This window comes from Gopherus evgoodei, chromosome 6, assembly GCF_007399415.2.
Source record: "Gopherus evgoodei ecotype Sinaloan lineage chromosome 6, rGopEvg1_v1.p, whole genome shotgun sequence".
NCBI classification, from domain to species: domain Eukaryota; kingdom Metazoa; phylum Chordata; order Testudines; family Testudinidae; genus Gopherus; species Gopherus evgoodei.
The window spans coordinates 98300293-98317835 of record NC_044327.1 but is presented as its reverse complement, the minus strand read 5'-3'; the positions used below and the strand labels follow the sequence as shown (position 1 = coordinate 98317835).

The following is a 17543-nucleotide window of genomic DNA, read 5'->3' as shown; positions in this document are numbered from 1 at the left end:
CTTGTAAACTGGAGTAATAGAAATAGGATGAAATACAATAGTGAAAAGTGCAAGGTTATGCATTTAGGAATTAATAATAAGAATTTTGGATATACGTTGGGGCGCATCCGTTGGAAGCGACGGAGGAGGAGAAGGACCTTGGGGTACTGGTTGATAGCAGGATGACTATGAGTCGCCAATGTGACACGGCTGTTAAAAAAGCAAATGCAATTTTGGGATGCATCAGGCGGGGTATTTCCTGCAAGGATAAGGAGGTGTTAGTACCGTTATACAAGGCGTTGGTGAGACCCCATCTGGAATACTGTGTGCAGTTCTGGTGTCCCATGTTCAAGAAGGATGAATTCAAACTGGAACAGGTTCAGAGACGGGCTACAAGGATGATCCGAGGATGGAAAAACTGCCTTATGAAAGGAGACTCAAAGAGCTTGGCTTGTTTAGCCTGGCCAAAAGAAGGCTGCGGGGGGATATGCTTGTTCTATATAAATATATCAGGGAGGTTAACGTTAGGGAGGGAGAGGAATTATTTAAGTTTAGTACTAATGTAGGCACGAGGACGAATGGGTATAAACTGGATATTAGGAAGTTTAGACTTGAAATTAGATGAAGGTTTCTAACCATTAGGGGAGTGAAGTTCTGGAACAGCCTTCCGAGGGAAGTAGTGGGGGCAAAAGACTTTCCTGGCTTTAAGACAAAGCTTGATAAGTATATGGAGGGGATGTTATGATAGGATTGTAATTTGGGCAATTGATCTTGGATTACCACCAGATAGGTCTGCTCAATGGTCTGCGGGGAGATGTTGGATGGAATGGGAACTGAGTTACTGCAGAGAATTCCTTCTTGGGTGCTGGCTGGTGACTCTTGCCCACATGCTCAGGGTTTAGCTGATCGCCATATTTGGGGTCGGGAAGGAATTTTCCTCCAGGGCGGATTGGCAGGGGCCCTGGAGGTTTTTCGCCTTCCCCTGCAGCGTGGGGCACGGGTCGCTTGCTGGTGGTTTCTCTGCAGCTTGAGGTCTTCAAACCAATTTTGAGGATTTCAATAACTCGGTCCTGGGATAGGGGTTGTTATAAAATTGGATGGGTGGGGTTCTGTGGCCTGCCTTGTGCAGGAGGTCATACTAGATGATCAGATTGGTCCCTTCTGACCTATGAATCTATGAGTCTATGAGTCTACCTCCAGAACACAGACACCCAGTTCCCAATGGGATCCAAACCTCAAATAAATCTGTTTTACGCTGTATAAAGCTTATATAGGGTAAAGTTATAAATTGTCCACCCTCTATAACACTGATAGAGAGAGATGCACAGCTGTTTTCTCCCTCAGGTATTAATCACTTACTCTGGATTAATAAAAAATCACTTTTGTTTATTAATTAAGTATAAAAAGTAGGATTCAAGTGGTTTCAAGAACAAAGTAAGTTATCAAACAAAATAAAATAAAACACACTAGTCTAAGCCTAATAAATTTAAGAAACTGACTACAGATAAATCTCATCCTCAGAGATGTTCTAATAAGCTTCTTTCACAGACTAGACTTCTTTCTAGTCTGGGCCCAATCCTCTCCCCTGGTACAGTTCTTGTTAGTTCCAGCTCAGGTGGTAACTAGGGGATGTCTCATGATGGGCAACCCCCTTTTGTTCTGTTTCACCCCCTTTTATATCTTTGGCACAAGGTGGGAATTCTTTCTCTCTCTCTGGGTTCCCACCCTTCCTTCTCAATGGAAAAGCACCAGGTTTAAGATGGATTCCAGTATCATGTGACATGGTCAGATGTCCTGTGAGACCCCAAGCATTCATTCTTTCCAGTGTGACTCTCATGAACATAGGAAGGCTTACAAGTAAACAGAGCCATTTACAACCAATTGTTCTGGTGAATGGGAGCCATCAAGATTCTAAACCACCATTAATGGCCCACACTTTGCATAGTTATAATAGGACCCTTTGATAAGTGGGGTACATACCCACAGGGTTCAGAAGCATGCCTCACTGTCTACATTACTATTTATATCTATGCTAAGGCATATGTACTGCATGTACTCTACGTTATGTGTTACTATACCAATGTTTACAAGTACTCTAAATACAATTCCTATTAGTTATAATTTATTGATTACAAGAATAAAGAAATTGTAAGCTACATGGTGGTGATGTTCTTACCACAATACAGTATATAACACTTCTGCCTCTCTTCAGTGGGTGTAGCAGGGCTCCCCTTAGTCCTGCCTCTGCTCTGCTCCAAAAAAACACTCAGACCTTTTGGTTTAGCAATTGCTGGTGCAGTTTACTTACAGCATTCAATCCCACCACCTTCTCACCATTTACAGCTTGGGGGATTCAGCCTTAAGAACTTCTCAGTCTCTGTTGGCAGGAAGGATGAGCTACTACTCTCCTTCCACTCTCTAGCTTTCCCCCTTCCTTCCTCTGGGCTGGTATATAGCCCCAGGCTAACTGGGCTGGCAGCTGTTTCCCCTGCACCAATCTAGCCAGCTCCAGTTTACCTCCCTGTAGCGAGGGGGCCCCACTCCCCCGCGCTCCTGAGGGACATAGGCCAGAGAAGGTGTGGCCACGGGCGGAGGCCCCGCTGCCTGTCCCCACCCCCCGGAAGTCAAGGGGTGGGACAGCAAGTCCAAGGCCCATCCTGCCTGTCCCCGCCCCCTGGAAGTCCTTCCAGGGGGCGGGACTGGAAGTACAAAAGCCTGGCCCCAGGGCTCAGTTAGGAGGAGGCTGTCAGAGAAGGCAGATGTTAGGGTTTAAGCTCCTGCTGGGCCTACCCCATGCCCGGTACCCGGAGGGGTACTGGCCTGACCTCCCCTAGGGCCAGTACTCAGAGGAGCCGACTGAGCAGTCTGATGCTCGGCCTGTGGAGGAGCTGTCTGGACCTCCTGGTACCCAGAGGAGTGGACCAGACCTCCCAATACCCCAATGAGTGGACTGGACCTCCTGATGCCAGACACCCTGAGGAACCCATGATCTGGGACCCCCCGGACTACGCTGGCAGAGGGCAGGTACCCAGTGAGGGGGAGGTTGGAAGTGGCCCGGGGGCAGCCAACCCCAGTCAGGCTGCAGGCTCACCTGAGCCGATGGCAGTGTGTTTTGGTCAGGATCCCCACTGACTGCTAGCCGTGTTGACCACTACTAGGGCCCCAGGCTGGAATGCAGTGGAGTGGGAGGGCCTGCGTTCCCCCTGCCACCCCTTCAAGGGTGGCAGACTCCCTCCTCCCCTGACCTGTGGAGGCTATATACTGTTCCCCTGTGCTCAGCCCCTGCTGAAAGGCCTGAGCGTAGACTGTGTGTGTTGCCCTGCCCTGCCCAAGGGCCTAGGTGTACTTATATACTGTTCCCCTGTGCTCAGCCCCGCTGACGAGGCCTGAGCCTTGCTTATATAAGGGCCTGGGCTTATATTATATATATATATATATATATATATATATGAATGAAAGGCCTGAGCGTAGGCAGTGTGTGTTGCCCCACCCTGCCTAAGGGCCTGGGCCACTTGCTAACTGTTGTGGGTTCACTCTGCCCCGCAGCAAGGGACAGGCCCCGAGTCGACGGAGTGCAGTGGGCCGGTGTGGCTCCCCTCCGCCTGCAAGGAGGGTTGAGCCCCGGTGCCGCTCTACTACACTCCCTTAATTGGATCTGGCATGACAGAGGGCTGGCTCAGGTATTTCTGCCCAGCACCCTGTCACAGTGAGCCTATATAGCCTTTTATAAACAGATTTCATACATTTAAAAATCACATTCTTGCTATTAAGAGGGATGATCTTCCAGATGTCAGGAAGCAAACTTTGCTAATACGTCAAGTATCAGAGGGGTAGCCGTGTTAGTCTGGATCTGTGAAAGCAGCAAAGAATCCTGTGGCACCTTATAGACTAACAGATGTTTAGCTCCAAAACGTCTGTTAGTCTATAAGGTGCCACAGGATTCTTTGCTGCTTTTGCTAATACGCTGTCTTATATTCAAAGCTGGCATAGTTTATACATTTCTTCCAGACAAGAGATAACTGATGTAGTTTCAGCGGTAAATATTTTTTTCATGCCTGAAGTGTATGTGATAGTAGAATGATACAAATGTCAACAGTTTCCATATAGTGGGTATATGCACAGACCAGTATTATGCTATTTTACAAGAATTTTACATATACACTAATCTAGTGATGTGTCTGATTCAAGAGTAAAACAAAAACCAGACACATGGTGGGATTCACAAAGGAATTTAGGCACCTAACTCTCAGGGAAATTAATGAGAGTTAGGAACCTAAACAGTTTTGTGAATGCCACCCAGATTAGTCACCATGTAAAACAACACTAGAATTAGAAAGAAATGTGGTCTCTGTCAGATGCTACTAAGAAGTAATGGAAGGCAAATGCAGATCTTCTAATGGTGACCACTCTATACATTTTTGAGCCATGAATCTTGCCTGAATCTACTTTACTTACAATTTTTTAGGCAGAGTTTACAAAACACTTTATTAGGTTTGGTGACTGACTTGAAAAAAGCAATTCCTTTGCTTATTTATCTTACTGCATGAATGACACAACACTTCTGTACCTGTCACAAAATGGTAAAAGGTGGAATCCCCATCCCAGGGATGGAGGACTTCTAACAATTCCCATCTTACAATGGGATGTGTGACTCAAAAATTTCTTGGCAAAGGGCCCCCTGTTCTTTGCAAACAAAGCTAACTGCAGATCTGACAAACTCACTACAATCAATACATCTTACAGGGTATTTATCCATAAAGCATAACATGAAAGTTCATAACAAACTTGCCAAGATTCATAATCATGGTGAGGTGTATATGTGGGTAATATTTAAGGTCTAATGTATTTATATTGAAAGTATGCTTTATGGACTTGGAGTAGAAATTAGTCTCCAGGGGTAATGTGTCTCAGTGATGACTCATTCAAGCAAGAGGGAGTTGTCACCTCTCCATAGTTAGCCAGTGCAATAATGAAAGGTTCTATTGTCTACCCTTACCACATCCCAGAACAATCAATAGAAAACTATTTAAGATAAATGTAAACAACTGATACCACTTGGAGGTGAAAAGGAACATTTATAGCAGGCAGCAGATCACTCTGGCAATGAATAAAGATAAAAGACTATTTCAGTATAACAGAGTGTAGGGAAATGCCCTCTGCATCTTTCCACCGAGGAAACGCCCTAACAAAGAGGGACTTTCATAAACGTTTGGATTCTTGTTCTTGTGAAACTAGCCACCTCCACAGTGGACTGAACTTTATTATACAGGAAAAGTAACAATTGATAAGTGTAGACTCAGGTTTGAGTTTTATGATCTTGTTTTGTGTTCTATCTGTTTCCATCACTTTTACTTCTAGTTAAATCCTCATTCTTTCATAAATAAACCTACTGCAAAAATAAAAATAGTGCAGGCAGAAGTCCAGCAGCAAAGTGGGGGTCTATCTAGTATACTCCTCTGAATGTAGCATGTACAATTACCTGCCTTATGGGCAGGTGGTGTGTATGTGCTTTCACTGCAAGCAAATCATGGCCCTCAGACCATGTACAGGCTCTTGAGACCAGAGTGGCTGAACTGAGGAAGCTAAGGGAGGATAAAGGAGAATTTCAGGGACACTATAGGGTGCTCCCACTCACAGTCTGACAGCCTCTATACTGTTGAGGAGGATGAAAGTGTCATAGAAGGAGAACATCAAGCTGGAACAAAGAGAAACGCTCCCATAGTTGGAACCCCCCTTCCAGGAGACATCATGGTATCCTCTCGCACTGTGGATACCACTCCAGGGTAGGGGACTAGCATTATTAGGAATGGACAAGTAATAGTAATGAAAGATTCATTCATTAGAAATATAGATAGTTGGGTTTGTGATGATGGAGAACCACATGGTGTTTTTCCTGATGGGTGTGAAGGCTGCGGCCCTCTCAAGACATTTAGATAGACTTATGTTCAATGCCTGGGAAGAATTTGTGATTGTGGTACATGTAGATACCAATGATATAAGGAAAGGTAGGAGAGAAGTCCTGGAGGTAAAATTTAGGCTGCTAGGTAACAGAGGATTAAAGTCCAGAATCTCCATGGTAACATTCTCTGAAATGCTTCCAACTCCACATTCAGGGCCAGTTAGACAAGCAGAACTGCAGGGTCTCAATGCATGGGTGAGACAATGGTGTTGAGAGGAGGAATTTAGGTTTAATAGGAACTGAGGAACCTTTTGGGAAAGAAGGAGCCTATGCAGGAAGGATGGGCTCCACTGAAACTAAAATGAAACCAGATTGCTGGCATGTAAAATTAAAAAGTTTAAAACACCTCTACAATGTAAGGGCTAGGAGAAAGCTGACAGGCACAGATTTTGGACAGACACACCTCTTGGGGAGGATTTATTTATTGGAACGTAAGAGTATTCACTTTAAGAGGGTAGGATAGAGGTTGATGAAGTACAAGTAGGAACTGATGAGAAACAGTGAAAAGAGAGTCCCATTCAATTACATCATATGAAGACAGATAACTAAATATTGACAAATGTTATAAGTTTGTAGTTGTAGCCATGCACATCCCGGAATATTAGATAGACAAGGTGAGTGAGGTAATATCTTTTATTGGACCAGCTTCTGCTGGTGAAAGAGACAAGGTTCTGAGCTACACAGCGCTTTTCTTCAGTAAAAGTGCTTATATACCAATGCTACAAGTCTAAATACTATGATGAATGAACCTGAGTGCCTGTTATTAAAGGAGGATATGGATATAATAGGCATCACAGAAACTTTGTGGAATTATGATAATAAATGGGGCATGATTGTACCAGGATACAAAATAGTTAGGAATGAGAGAGTAGGCTGCGTTGGTGGGAGAGCAGCACTAGACGTGAAAAAGTATAGTCAAACATAGTAAAAAAACCTCAAATGAATCAAATTGTATCATATAATCTCTCTGGATAGAAATTCCATGATTGAATAATAAGAGTATAGTAGTAAGAATATACTGCTGACCACCTGACTAGGATAGTGATGGTGATTGTGCAATGTTCTGAGAGATTAGAGAGGCTACAAAAACAGAAAACCCAGTAATACCAGGAGATTTCAACTATCTCCATTTTAACTGGTCCATGTCACCTCAGGACAGGAAGAGGAGATAAAAAATTCTAGACCCCATTAATGGAGTCTTCTTGGAGCAGATAAGTCCTTGAATCTACAAGGGGAGAGGAAATTCTGAATTTAGTCCTCAGTGGAGCACAGCACCTGGGTCCAAGGGGTGAATATAGCTGAACTGCTCCATAATAGTGACCAGAATTTAGTTAAATTTAACATCCTTGTAGGGGAGAAAATACCAAAGAAGCACACCACACTAGCATTTCACTTCAAAAAGGGGAACTATATAAAAATGAAGAAGCTTGCTAAATGGACATTAAAAGGAACTGTCACAAGGGTGAAACACCGGCAAGCTGCATGAAAGCTAAAAACACCACAACAGAGGCTCAAACTAAACATATACCCCAAATAAAAAGAAAACAGTAAAAGGACAAAAACAAACAAACACAAAACCCCACTATGGCTAAGCAGTATAGTAAAAGAGGCGGTTAGAGACATAAAGACATCCTTTAAAAATTGGAAGTCAAATCCTACTAAGGAAAATTGGAAGGAGAATAAGCAAGGCAAGTGTAAAAGTATATTTAGCAGACCAAAAAAATAATTTGAAGACCAACTAACAAAAGACACAACTAATAGCAAAATATATTTTAAGTTAATCAGAAGCAGGAGCCTGCCAAGCAATCAATGGGGCAATCAGTGTGCTAAAAGAGCACTAAAAGACAAGGCCATTGCAGAGAAGCTAAATGAATTCTCTGGATTGGTCTTCGCCTTAGAGAATATGCAGGAAATTACCACACCTAAGCCATTTTGTTTAGGTGACCAATCAGAAGTGCCAGTAGAGGAGGTTTTGGAACAAACTAATAACGAGATCAGATGCTATTCACAGAGATCTGAAGGAACTCAAATATGAAAAAGCAGAACTACAAACTGGTATGTAACCTATCATTTAAATCAGTCTCCATTGCAGAAGACTGGAGGATAGCTAATGTAATGCCGATTTTTCAAAAAGACTCCAGAGGTGATCCTGGCAATTACAGGCTGGCAAGCTGAACTTCAGTGCCAGTCAAATTGGTTGAAACTATGATAAAAAAAATAATCATCAGACAAACATGATAGGTTGGGGAAGAGTCAACATGGCTTTTGTAAAGGGAAATCATATCCAGGGCCAGCTCCAGGTTTTTTGCCACCACAAGCCAAAAAAAAAAAAGCCTGTGTGCTGCTCCTTGAAAAGTGCTGCCCCAAGCACATGCTTGGAACGCTGGTGCCTAGAGCCGTCCCTGATCATACCTCACCAATTTATTAAAACACTTTGAGGGTGTCAACAAGGGTGATCAGTGGATATAGCGTAGTTGGACTTGGGCAAGTTCCCTCACTGAAGGCTCTTAAGCAAACTAAGCTGTCATAGGATAAGAGGGAAGATCCTCTCATGGATCAGTAACTGGTTAAAAGTAGGAAGCAAAGGATAAGAATACATGGTCAGTTTTCACAATGGAAAGAGGTAAGTGGGTCCTCCAAGCATCTGTACTGGGACCTGTGCTGATCAACATATTCACAAGTGATGTAGAAAAGGGAGTAAACAGCGAGGTGGCAAAGTCTATAGATGAAACAAAATTGCTCATGACAGCTGAGTCCAAAGCAGACTATGAAGAGTTACAAAGGGATCTCACAAAACTGGGTGAGTGGGCAACAAAATGACAGATGAAATTCAATTTTGATAAAGGCACAGTGACGCATATCAGAAAAAATAATCCCAACTAAACCTACAAAAGGATGGGGTCTAAATTAGCTGTTACCACTCAAGAAAGGTTTGAGTCATTGTAGATAGTTCTCTGAAAACAAGTGTTCAATGTGCAGCAGCAGTCAAAAAAAATAGCTAGCGGAATGTTAGGAATCATTAGGAAACAGGCAGATAAGACAGAAAATATCACAATGTCACTATATGGTGTGCCCACACCTTGAATACTCCATGCAGTACTGATTGCCCCATTTTTTAAAAAAAAGATATCGGAATAGAAAAAGTACAGAGAAGGCAACAAAAATGATTAGGGGTATGGAACAGTTTCCATATGAGGAGAGATTAAAAAGACTGGGACTTTTCAATTTACAAGAGAGACAAGAAAGGGGTATATTATAGAAGTTTATAAAATCATGAAACAACTCTCAGGTCCTACCTTATGTTTAGATGCCTGGTTGTCTTCTGTGACATCAGCAGAGAAAGTGAAAAGGAGAGTGTGATTTACCCCTTTACATAATACAGGAACCAGGGGTCAGTCAATGAAATTAATAGGCAGAAGGTTTATTTTAAACATAAGGAATCTCTTCTTCATACATTGCACAGTCAGCTTGTGTAACCCATTGCCAGAGGATGTTGTGAAGGCCAAATGGATAACTGGGTTCAAAAAAAGAATTAAATAAGTTCATGGAGGATTGGACCATTTGTAGCTATTAGCCAAGATGGTCATGGACACAATCCCATGATCTGGGTGTCCCTTAAATTCTGACTGCCAGAAGCTGGGACTGGACGACAGGGGTGGATCGCTCAGTGACTGAACTGCTCTGTTCTTTCACTCTGAAGCACCTGGCATTAGCCACTGTCAGCGACAGGGTAGGGGCTAGATGGACCATTGATCTGATTCAGCATGACTATTCTTATGTTCTAATGTACTTTTGTTTTATTGGAAGTGCTCACAATATTGTGTGGTATATAGGAGCAGTGGTTTAAGACAAAACTGGCATGCTTCATCTTTAGGTGCATAGGACCTGGAATTTTTGTGACTAGGTAGTATCAGGGACTGGCTATCACATAGGAACAATTCAAAGAGATTTGGAGATTGGGGTGCACCTATTTTTAATCCGTAAAGCAAAATTAGGGCTGGCGTAGCTCAGAAGAGTGCTTGAGTGGTTGAAAAACTGACACCTAGCTACCACAAGAGAGACTTCCTGTCACTGGAGGCAGGGAGTAAGGAGGTGACACAATCCTGGATGCCCCGAGAACTGTCACAAGGTGTTTCTTGCATGCTAAACAGAATAAGCCTGTTTCTTTTACCTCTGTCTCTACTGTGACAAACTGCACTGAATAACTAAGTGGGCTGCATAACTTCACTCATATACAAAATAAATCTCTGAGGTGATGTGACCCCAGTACAACAGAAACTCACTTAACTTCTATCACAGATGAAGACATGTCCTCAGAACTACAAAAGCTAGAAAAGAATTATAGCATAGAATGAAGCGACACTTTGAATGCATGTCTCCTATTGCAACTACTCAATAAAAAAACCCAAAACCCAAGTTGTGTGTGTGAAAGAGAGAGAATAAATCTCTGAGCCCAGTGAAGAAGCTATTTGCATCCAAAGGTCCCCACATTAGGATCAGGATCCCATTGAGCTAGATGTTGTACAGAGAGCAAGGGTGACACATTCCCTGTCCCGAGAATTAACAGTTTAATTTGAAACAAAATGCAACAAATGAATGTGAGAAACAAAATGAGGGGAGAGGAAGGAATGAAGGTGGATCCATAGTTACACAAACTAGACATCACATTACTGTATATTACCTTGCAAGCTCAGCCGAATAACTTGAAATGTATAGTGCAAGTCCCAGGAAGTTATATGAAGTGTCCTATCTGTTGGTTTATGCAGTGGAAAAACTGTTAAAAGGCAGTTCTGGTCAAGTTTATGCCTTTAAGACTACAAGCTCCATGAAAGAAAACTGTATCTTTATAAAGTAACACTTGGGAAAACTTAGGGTTCCAACCTATGTTAATACATTTCCCAAATTTTCTTTGTGCTGGTGCCACTTCCTGAATAATACTGACATATATGTATATTGCCTTAACATGTGGCAATAGATATTGATTGCTCACATCAGTCACAAAATCCACTCGAACTGTGACATCTGCAAGAAGCCATTCAACCAGATGCAGCTGGGTTCTGTCACATCAAATCCCTGAATGTATTTCTTTTAAAAAAACAACTTTCAGATTACTTGGAAACATCAGGATCTTGGCGTGTGTCACATAAGGAATGAGGGGACACAGAGCCCCTGCCATGGTGGGAGAGGACACACAGAGCCCCAGGCATGAGGTAGGAGATGCTGAAAGTTACAGGGAATCCCAGCAATAGACATGGGTGGGAGGCTGGCACATGGGGAGCTTGTAGATGAGAATGGATGGATGCTTGGAGCCTTTGGTGTGCATAATTAGCCTGGCCTACTGAAGTGTGCAACACCTTCATTCTGAACCACGTGAACTCACTAAACTTTATTACATGGTAATCTTTTATGGAAGATATTGACTACAAACTCTGTTATAGCTTTGCTACAGATTGCTCATACGCTTAATTTTGAAAAAAAAATGTAAAAGATGTTTATGCACTGCACTTCTTCTGCAAAACAACACAAAAACATCACTTCTCCATAAAAGGGTTTGTCTTCTCTGTGGTATAGCTTAAAGTATAATTTGAGTGTTGCCCTAATCCAGCTCTTGTGCTGTAACAATTTGGGGAATCTGTATGTACAACTTCTGAATTCTGTTTGATATTGGAGGCTCTTTATATGTATCTGTGTTGCACTACAGACTCCATTTTGATTCTTTACCTTCTCTGTTATGCTGTTGTCTCCATGCTGGACTAAAATTCCAACAGCTAGTGATATAAGCCTAACAATAGAAAGTCATTAACTTAAGGATGATCCCACTGAAATGGAATTGTTCCAAACAACAAGCTGACTCTGACCCAGGAGAACTGGTTTATTAGGGGAGAGGTTATCCAGCAACAGAGTCATGTGGTAATAGTTTTTAGTTTAAAAAGTCATGGATGGGTCACGGGCAATAAACAAAAATTCATGGAAGTCCGCAACCTATTCGTAGGGCAAGGGGCTGACTGCCAGCGGGGCAGTGCTGAAGCCTAAGGCCTGCGGTAGGGGGCAGGGGACTGACAACCATGTAGGGGCAAGATTTTATAAATGTACTATGAGAATTAATGTATGATTTGATTTCATCCTGCCAGTCACCCTTTTTGAATAACAGAAAGAAATGACCCTCTGGGACAATGGGATTCTGTTTCCCATACGGATTACAAATCATCAGGCTCCTTTTAGTTTTTTGTTTTAAGGTTTAGTTAGTAAGAGACAGGATCCCGTATTGTGTCTATGTTAAGTAGCTTAGAGGAACGTTGAAAGCCTGAGCCCCAGTATGAACTGTTTTGATTATAAGATTTAGGAAGGCTTAATTTATAATGTCTTTTACTCAATATAAAATGCAGCTGTTTGTATTCTCAGAGGTCTCTGTAAAAGACTGTGTGAATGAGAAATGCATGCATCAGGAAAAGATAAGGTGTGAAGGCCATTGTTAACCAGATGGTCAAGAAAGAAGGAGTGAAGACACTTATCGAGATTCATCAACGTGCATCCATGATTGAGAGAGGGCAGATTGAGGTGGAGACTGGCACCTCTAAAGACAATTGATTAAATTGAAACCAGGGCAGGATGACCCTCTCAGAGGTGTTTTGGAATGTTTACATCAAAAGATACACCAATTAAGGAGTAACTGGTCATAAACTGACACAGCAAAATCCATAGACTTCAACAGAGAAAAAAGACTATAAAAACAGGGTGCTTTGCCATGGGACTTTGGGTTCATCTTGCCACACTCCAGGAGCATCGGATCGTGACTGACAGAGCCCGCTCCCCTCTGCGACCAATCTGGCTGGCCACTAGATTGATCCAGAGTCTGGACTGGTAACTATAAACATCAACTGGCAGGACGTGTGTGTGTAACTGAAAAGCATATGCTAGCTGCTGTATTCTCAATAAATGTGGCATTTTTGCCTTCTCTATAAAAGATCTTGTGTGCTTTGTATAGCATAACAACCCAAGCCCTACCGCCCAGGGGCTGACAGCCCCAGTCTGAAGCTGAAGCCAAAGAAGTCACAGAGGTCTGTTAAATCATGGAATCCATGACAAAATCGTATTCTTAATTATGAACAGCTCAAGAAACGGCTGTTGAAATGTGTGCGCAGCTGTCTGTCTGCAGCTGATCAGAAGAAATAACAGTTGGTGGCCACACTGTAGCTGGAGGAGCAATGGCTAGTCACGGAAAAGAGGCAGTTGGAGCTGGAAACCAGGCATCTAAGTGAGCAGGCAGAGCTGGAATGACAGAAGCTTGCTGACCAAACTGGCTTGTACAAAAGGAGAGGGCTGAGACACACAAGGAAAGACTTGAAAATTCACCCAGTAAGGTGGCTAACAGACAAACAGATGTGGGTAGACATCCCTATGATGAACCTCATTACTCTGCTTCAAGCCAGGGCTTGTGCAACCAGTAGGTGAACTAGGTGGTTGCCTAGGGTGCCAAGTGGTTGGGGGCACCAAAGAGCAGTGCCCTGGCTCAGCAGGGAGGAGCTGCATTCTGGAGGCACCAGAGAGCCAGAGCATTGGCTTGCAGGGGCAGTGAGCCCCAACCACAGAGGAGCCGGCGTGATGCAGGGGGCAGCAGCTCTGCAAAGGTGGCAGCGCTGCTAGTGGGGATCAGCCGCGCCCCCCGCCCCTCCTGCCCAGGCTGAGGCCTAGCACCCCCACCCCAAGGGCTTCTGCAGGCTGCATCCCAGGCAGGTGTGCCCCCCACCTCACCCCTCACTGTGCTCTGTTTCTGTGGCTCCCGGGAGTGTGAGGCGCTGCCACCGCTGCCCCTCTCAGAGCTCCCCACCTCCTGCTGCCTCAGCACTCTGCGGGGGAGAGGTTGTGTGCATAACAACTCAGCAGTGTGTTTGGCTTCACGTGGAGCCAGCAGATCTCAGCGGCATGGTAAGGTGAGTCAGGGAGCAGGGGGAGGGTTGGATGAGTTGGGAGTTCTGGGGGGGGGATCTCAAGGGGTAGGGTGTGGAGAGGGATCGGAGCAGTTAGGGGACAGGGAGCAGGGAAGGGTTGGATGGGTCAGGAGTTCTGGGGGGGCCTGTCAGGGGTTGGGGGTGTGGAGAGAGGCCGGGGCAGGCAAGGGGCAGTGGGGGTTAGATGGGTCAGGAGTCCTGGGGTCTGTCTGAGAGTGGGGGTGTGGATAAGGTTTGGGGCAGTCAGGGGACAGGTAAGGGGTAGGATCCTAGGGGGGGCAGTTAGGGTGGGGTAATCTCAGGAGGGAGCAGTCAGAAGACAAGGAACAGGGAGGTTTAGGTAGGGGGTGGGGTTCTGGGGGGCAGTTAGGGGCAGGGGTCCTATGAGGGGGCAGTCAGGGGACAAGGAGCAGGGGGGGTTGGAGGTTCTGAGGGGGGCATTTAGGGGGTGGGAAGTGGGAAAGAGTGGATGGGGGCAGGGCTCTCCCCTGTCCTCTTTTTTTGATTGTTGAAATATGGTAACCCTAGGTGAGGGGGATCTGGGGGGGTGCACAGGGGCCAACACCTGCAAGCATCTGCTGCAGCCTGCAGGAGCCCCTGGGAGGCACCCGGCCACAGCCTGGGCAGGAGGGGTGGGGGATGTGGCTACTCCCCCCGCTAGCAACGCCACTGCCTTTGCAGGGCTGCTGTCCCCCTGCGCCATGCCAGCTCCTCCATGGCTGAAGCTTGCTGCCGCCACAAGCAGGATGCTCTGGCTCTCCAGTGCCTCCAGAAGGCAGCTCCTCCCTGTCGAGCTGCTGCAGCAGCCCAAGCCCAGCAAAGCCAGTGAGTGGACTTGGGGTGAGGGCTGCCGGGGTGAGGTGGGGAGGGGATGGGAGAGCTTCCGGGGGGTGGGCAAAGTAAGTTACCAAGTAAAATAAAACAAAACACACAAGTCTAAGTCTAATACATTTAAGAAACTGAATACAAGTAAATCTCACCCTCATATGTTCCAATAAGCTTCTTTCACAGACTAGACTCTTTCTTAGTCTGGGCCCAATCTTTTACCCTGGTACAGTTCTTGTTAGTTCCGGCTCTGGTGGTAACTAGGGGTTTTCTCATGACTGCAGCCTCCTTTGTTTTGTTCTACCCCCTTTTATATCTTTGGCACAGAGCCAGAATCCTTTGTCTCTCTCAGCGTTTCCACTCTTCCTTCTCAGTGGAAAAGCACCAGGTTTAAGAAGATGGATTCCAGTATCATGTGACATGTTCACATGTCCTGTGAGACTTCATTACTCACTGGCTGGCACCTATGTATACAGAAAGGCTTACAAGTAAACAGAGCCATTTACAATCAATGGTCCTAGTTAATGGGAGTCATCAAGATTCTAAGCCACCATTAATGGCCCACACTTTGCATAGTTACAATAGGACTTCAGAGTAATACTTCGTATTTCTAGTTTTAAATACAAGAACGATACATGCATACAAATAGGATGAACATATTCAGTAGATAAGCTTTGTAATACCTTACTAGAGACCTTTGGTATGAAGCATATTCCTGTTCTTCTTCGAGTGATTGCTCATATCCATTCCAGTTAGGTGTACGCGCCGCGCGTGCACATTCGTCGGAAAACTTTTACCCTAGCAACTCAGTGGGCCGGCAGGTCGCCCCCTAGAGTGGCGCCACCATGGCGCTTGATATATACTCCTGCCGGCCCACCCGCTCCTCAGTTCCTTCTTACCGCCCGTGTCGGTCGTTGGAACAGTGGAGCGCGGCTTAGCTGACCTCCACTTCCCTAGCTACTCGTATTTCTCGTATATAGTTATGCAGTTATAACCCTTTTATATATATATTTGTATAGTTATACGTGTTTTCTTTGCTAACATGGTTAGTTTAGTTAGCGGGGTTCAGGAAGTAGCCCCTTCCATGAGCCCAGTGCCGGAGCCCATGCATGGCTCACCGGGTTTTAAAATGGGCCCGGCCTGCCAGAAGCCGCGGCCGAAGGGAGACCTACATGACTCCTGTTTGAAGTGCCTCAGGGAATCACACTTGACAGCTAAGTGCCCCATTTGCAAGGCTTTTAAGCCGAGAACAAAAAGGTGCGGGACTTTCACTTACCCCTCCACCTTGGGCGCCGAGCGATGTTCAAGCGGCGGGCAGAAGCGCCTCCTCGGCACCGGACCCCGCCGGTACTACCAAGGCCTTTCGGCACCGGCCGTCGCCGGCACCGATGTCGACTCGGCACCGCTCCCTTCTTCCGAGGTCGAGAAAGCCTACGATTCCTGCTGGTGCCTGGTGGCTCCCCGGCACGCGCCGTGGTTGAGCCCCCTGCTCCCGCTGCTTCCGTGCTATCTGCATCGCAGCCAGAAAGCTCGCCTAAGTTGCATTACCCGGCACCGACACCTGCAGAGGCACCGATGACATCGGCACCGTCGATTCCAGTCCCCCAGGGCCACTGAATCCGGTGCCTGGCAGCTCCCCGGCTCACGCCGTGGTAGAGCTTACTGCTCCTTCTGCTTCTGTGCCAACTGCACCGCAGCTAGAGAGCTCGTCTAAGATGGTTCGCCCGGCACCGACGACGTCGGCACCGTCGATCCCGGTCCCACGAGGGCCGTAGAATCCGGTGCCTGACGGCTCCCCGGCACGCGCCGTGGTTGAGCTACTGCTCCTGCTGCTTCCGTGCCAGCGGCACCGCAGCCAGAGAGCTCGTCTAAGTCGGATCGCCCGGCACCGACACCTGCTACGGCACCGATGACGTCGACACCGTCGATCCCGGTCCCACAAGGGCCGTAGAATCCGGTGCCTGACGGCTCCCCGGCACGCGCCGTGGTTGAGCTACTGCTCCTGCTGCTTCCGTGCCAGCGGCACCGCAGCCAGAGGGCTCGTCTAAGTCGGATCGCCCGGCACCGACACCTGCTGCGGCACCGATGACGTCGGCACCGTCGATCCCGGTCCCACAAGGGCCGTAGAATCCGGTGCCTGACGGCTCCCCGGCACGCGCCGTGGTTGAGCTACTGCTCCTGCTGCTTCCGTGCCAACAGCACCGCAGCCAGAGAGCTCGTCTAAGTCGGATCGCCCGGCACCGACACCTGCTGCGGCACCGATGACGTCGGCACCGTCGATCCCGGTCCCACAAGGGCCGTAGAATCCGGTGCCTGACGGCTCCCCGGCACGCGCCGTGGTTGAGCTACTGCTCCGGCTGCTTCCGTGCCAATGGCACCGCAGCCAGAGGGCTAGTCTAAGTCGGATTGCCCGGCACCGACGCCTCTGAGGCACCGACAACGTCGGCACCGTCGATTCCAGTCCCACAAGGGCTATCGAATCCGGTGCCCGACGGCTCCCCGGCACGCGCCGTGGTTGAGCGTATTGCTCCCGCTGCTTCCGTGCTGACGGCACCGCAGCCAGACAGCTTATCTAACTCGGATCGCCCGGCACCGACACCTACCGAAGCTCTGATGACCTCGGTACCGTTGATCCCGGTCCCACGAGGGCCGTCGAATCCGGTGCCTGTCAGCTCCCCAGTATGCACTGTGGTTGAGCCTGCTGTTCCCTTCACGCCGGAGACGTTACCAACGGCGAGGGCTCTCAGTGCCATGACAGAGTCAATGCTGCCTGACCCCGGCACCGCCGGTGCGGGTAATACAGTCTCTTCAGGTGACTGTCCTCTGTCAGC

General features: G+C 46.7%; 1 protein-coding gene and 1 long non-coding RNA gene across 2 annotated transcripts in view; one reads left to right on the top strand and one right to left on the bottom strand.

Moving 5' to 3' along the window:
* The window catches only part of PDE4D (phosphodiesterase 4D), a 960682-nt gene that overhangs the window by 803058 nt on the left and 140081 nt on the right, over positions 1–17543 (bottom strand). The window lies entirely within an intron of this gene.
* Positions 2612–9634, top strand: LOC115653874. The gene is made up of 3 exons (XR_004001025.1): positions 2612–2622; positions 4087–4089; positions 9506–9634. It is a non-coding gene; the product is annotated as an uncharacterized LOC115653874 (long non-coding RNA).